General features: G+C 50.6%; 1 long non-coding RNA gene across 1 annotated transcript in view; it reads left to right on the forward strand.

Annotated features, from left to right (window-relative positions):
- Positions 1-245: 245 nt before the first annotated feature.
- LOC130110758 (uncharacterized) overlaps positions 246-4,521 on the forward strand; it is a 116,118-nt gene continuing 111,842 nt past the window's right edge. Inside the window, exons 1-2 of the long non-coding RNA XR_008810060.1 lie at positions 246-464; positions 1,671-1,778. This is a non-coding gene — a long non-coding RNA (uncharacterized LOC130110758). The remainder of the gene's footprint in view (positions 465-1,670; positions 1,779-4,521) is intronic.

Here is a 4,521-nt window from a genome sequence, read left to right on the forward strand (position 1 = left end):
GCTCCGAGCCGCGAGTCGCGCTCAGGCGCGGCGGAGGAAAGTGAGTTCCGCTCTGTGAAGTTCGCCTCGCTCCGCCGCGCGGCTCCGCTCGCAGCGCCCGGCCGGCTGCCGCGCGCGCACCGCCCGCGGAGTTCTAGACCCGCTCGCCTTCTCTTCGCGTGCTTAGTTGAAAGGCTCGCGTGCGGGGGTGGGGGAGTGGGGGGGGGAGAGACATCCTCTCACTCCTGCAGGAGTTCGGTTCGGAGTCCCGCAGGAGTTCGGCTCGGACTCCCCGCAGGAGTTCGGTTCGGACTCCCGCGCACCAACAAGAGTTTTACAGCAGCCGGCGAGACGCGCGTCTGAGCCAGAAACACAAAACGAGCAGCAGAAAGAGACCAGAACAGAGCAGTGCGTGCAGGTGTCCTTACCGTAATAAAGGTAACCATAGCATCGGCGGGGTAGTATCCAACAGAGTCGACATGAAGGTGAGAATTTTAAAACCAGAATCCTTTTGGGGAAACTTCTGGAGGCAAGGCGCACTGCTGCTGGCCGCGGTGCCACACTGCTTCTCTATGGCGTGTATGAGAGGATAAGAGTGCACAGCTCTCTCTCTCTCTCTCTCTCTCTCTCTCTCTCTCTCTCTCTCTCTCTCTCCTCTCTCTCTCTCTCTCTCTCTCTCTCTCTCTCTCTCCCCCCCTCCCTCTCTCTCTCGTTCTGTGTGTGTGTGTGTGTGTGTGTGTGTGTTACACACGGCGGGACAGATGGCTCTTGGCGTATAAAGACCTGCATGCATGCTGTCACTCTTGTCAGCGGCGCGGGCGCACGACACGAATTAGGACAGCGCATTACGAGCGTCTGAACTGAATGAAGCCACCGAGCAGATGTAATCTATACCATTTAACATCATGTAAGGCAGGACTCAGCCTCAACGTCCCCCCCCCCCTCCCGAAAAGACCGTAAACCCAGCTTTTATGGCCTGTAAACGCCATTTCCAGTCTTCCGTGCATACCGAGTTTCACTTCCACTGATTCATAAAACTAAAAACAAAAACAACTTTGGTCTTGTTTGTGTTTCATTATCGTAAGTTTTTTTCTCCTGTGGAGTTTTTCCTCACCCAAATCGAGGGGTGTACTGGCTGTTGTAAATTGTCCAGAACGCCCTCTGGGACTAAATCGACCATGCACGTCTGATTTTTGTCTTGAAACTAAGGTGTCAGTGGTCTGTATTTGTCCAGGGTGTAAATTAAGGGGCAGTCCGGGGGATAATCAGCCTTGAATGTCATTAAAAGGGGCAAACGTGTATCATAATGGGGCCACTGAAATAGAGTTGGCGTATATGTCGGCGCTCGAGTTTTAGATTTTTGTGTTGAAGACAACGTCCCATGGCAGAAAATGTGTTTGGTGTAATTGTCACACAGTCCTCAGGGATGGACTTCACCATCCAGCAGTCATGCAAATGTTGTGTATCTACACATTTCCTCTTCTTCGTGGAGTATATGTAAATTGGGCCTACAGTAACAAAAAAAAAACAAAAAAAAGGCTGGTTGGTAATCTCTCTTAAAACCATGTTTCGGAGGTCAAGCCGATTACATACTCTCACTTGGAATTTAGTTCCAAAGCCTTGCTCAAGAGCAATTTGTCTGTGGTCATTGCAGAAGGGGTAAAATACCAACATTCCCTTATGTCACCCAGATTCCCAGCTGTCAGGGGGATGTGAACCGGTGACCGTCTCTCTACAGGCCCCAGCATGATGGATGATGCCTTGGTTTGCTGCTCTGCACCCGCAGGACCGTATACGGGGTGAGACTAAATCCATATTAACCACATATATGTACCAGCAAACCACACAAGAGAAACCATAAATGAATGATTTTGTGAGGGAATCGGACAGTCAAGGGGATTCAGTCTCTATGGCAGGAATCACAAAGAGATATTATGTGTTATTGGCTCGTCTGGTAGGTTGCCGCCATTTCCCGATCAACAGCATGCCCATTTGAAAAGCCACCGCCAGGCTGCTACCGGCCTATTCAGACAGCACATCTCTGCTGAGGTCAGGAATACTTTTTCACAGGCCTCGCATGCTAGCACGTATCTGGGCTGACTGAACTGACGTCGGTTAAGATGTGGACCGAGATAGAGGAATGGAGCAACAACATTGAATATTAACCTCCACAGATGATTACATTTCAAAATCCCTCAACTATTTATCTTGGAGACAAAACTTCCCTTTGTCTAAACCGTTGCTTCTCAACCTGGGGGGTCAGGATCCCCAAAGGGGGGGGGGTCACGAGGTAATTTCCAGGGGTCGCCAGATGGTTGTGGGGAAAACGAGCATGAAGCCGTCCAGACCCACCGCACACCTGATATGAAAAATGGGTGTACTGTCTCTTTAATTGCTGTGCCGTCACAGTATAAAAGGCGGAGCCTCTGCGCTGGCCCTCAGCGTACTGCAGTACTTCTTCGAGAGAGCAGTAAAGTACTAAATCTTTTTTCATGTCGGAATCGGCGTGAAAAAACATGGCAGGCGTCGAATGTTACGGAAATCGAACATAAGTCATTGTCACCCGTTAGAAAGCCTACATAGCTGTGTAATAGGTTTGCCTGTCCGCTGCCTTATAGGTTTAGTTTGCTTCGTTATGATAGCAGTTTACGCCGTCCCATCTAAGTGAACTCACCAGAGCTGTTATTTACAGACTGCCCCTGAACGCACCGGCTGCCGTGTTACGATCCGGTGACGGGAAGTCTAGTTCAGTTTTCATATGGCGGCCTGTCCAGGGTGTCTCCCCGGCTGCCGCCCAGGGACTGCTGGGATAGGCTCCAGCATCCCCGCGACCCTGAGAGCAGGATAAGTGGTTTGGATAATGGATGGATGGGTGATGTTAAGACGGCGGTGTTTTTCCTCTCCTGTTCTCACTCTGCTTATTGCTGTGCGTAAATGCTCAGAGGCACATGCTGATATTTCTAACTGCAAACCAGATATTAGTGTGATTATTCGGTAACTGCACATATATCTCTGCTGGCTATTTCTCTAGTTTATACTAAGCCCTGTGGGGGGTGGGGGGCAGTATGCTAGCGACCAATCTGTCGTTGATCAATTTAATTAATAATTGCAGTCCTTATCTGCATATGAGTATGTACTCGATTCTATTGTTCGTTCTACTGGTAGTGTTCCCTTGTTTGTACCAGTGGTAGAGACCACAGCCTAAATATACTGGCAGCATAACTGGGAAAGTCAATTTCCGTGTTCTTTAGTCGGGACACCCATCTGTACCTTGAGCCAGCTCTAACCACCATATTCCCTGGAGACCCTGTCTCCTTTTTATCACCCTTCAGTTTATTGTCACATGATTCAGCTGAAGACATCAGCGATGACAGCGTCTATATAAATAACGGGTACGTTTTAAGCATCAGCTCGTTAAGAGGATCCTGGGTTCGAGCGGTCTTGGTGGCTATTGTGCATGGAGGACCGGTTGTCGAGAAAATCGAAGTACAGCCAGATAGCAAAACTGCTGTGGCCCGGACCCGTCCCACACCGACACTTTCATCCGGCCCACATACCACGTGGAATGACGGCACTTGGGCGGTCCGCTCCTGATTGCTGGATCTGGGCCAGAACCAAGCCATAGCCATGCCGCATGTGCCACATATTTGCCAGGGGTGGCCCATGTTTGTTTTGTGATATTTGGGCCATATTCACCATTTACCACACGGGCCACTTAAGGGTCACATCCAGATTTTGCCGGGAGCACCGCATCTTTGCCAAAAAAAGGCCCACTTGATTTGGCATATTTGGGCCATATTTGCTGTTATACATGTGGGCCACTTCAGGCTCACATCCATTTTGTCAGGGCCAGAAGAAGGCCGTCAGTGCCGCATCACTGCCTGAAGTGGCCCACATCCAGATGCTGTCTGGGCAGCGGGGACAACAGCAAACAGAACAGGTGCAGTCCAACGCGCTCGCGTGGGAGTGACCACAATTTGCAACGCATAGCCCATGGCAGCAGTTCAGTGGCACTGTGGGAAAAATCAGATAACATATTTTAGTTAGGGGAATGGTTTTTCCATTACATGGCCTGTACCAGGGACATAATGTACCGTAGAATAGATTTTAGATTTTTGTTTGTCAGAATCAAAGTTCATGTGCACAAATAGGTGCCGTTATTTCAGTAAATCCAAAAACACTTTTTTTTGGGGGGGGGGGCTTCCCCCCCCTTTTCTCCCCAGTTGTACTTAGCCAATTACTCCACTCTTCTGAGCCATCCTGGTCGCTGCTCCACCACCCGCCGATTCAGGGAGCGCTGCAGACTACCACATGTCTCCTCCAATACATGTGGAGTCGCAAGCCACTTCTTTTCACCTGACAGTGAAGAGTTTCGCCAGGGGGACGTAGCGCGTGGGAGGATCACACTATTCCCCCCAGCCCCCCCCCCGAACAGGTCCCCCGCCCGACCAGAGGAGGCGCTATTGCAGTGACCAGGACACACACCCACATCCGGCTTCCCACCCGCAGACACGGCCAATTGTGTCTGTAGCGACGCCCGAC

This window comes from Lampris incognitus, chromosome 3, assembly GCF_029633865.1.
Source record: "Lampris incognitus isolate fLamInc1 chromosome 3, fLamInc1.hap2, whole genome shotgun sequence".
NCBI classification, from domain to species: domain Eukaryota; kingdom Metazoa; phylum Chordata; class Actinopteri; order Lampriformes; family Lampridae; genus Lampris; species Lampris incognitus.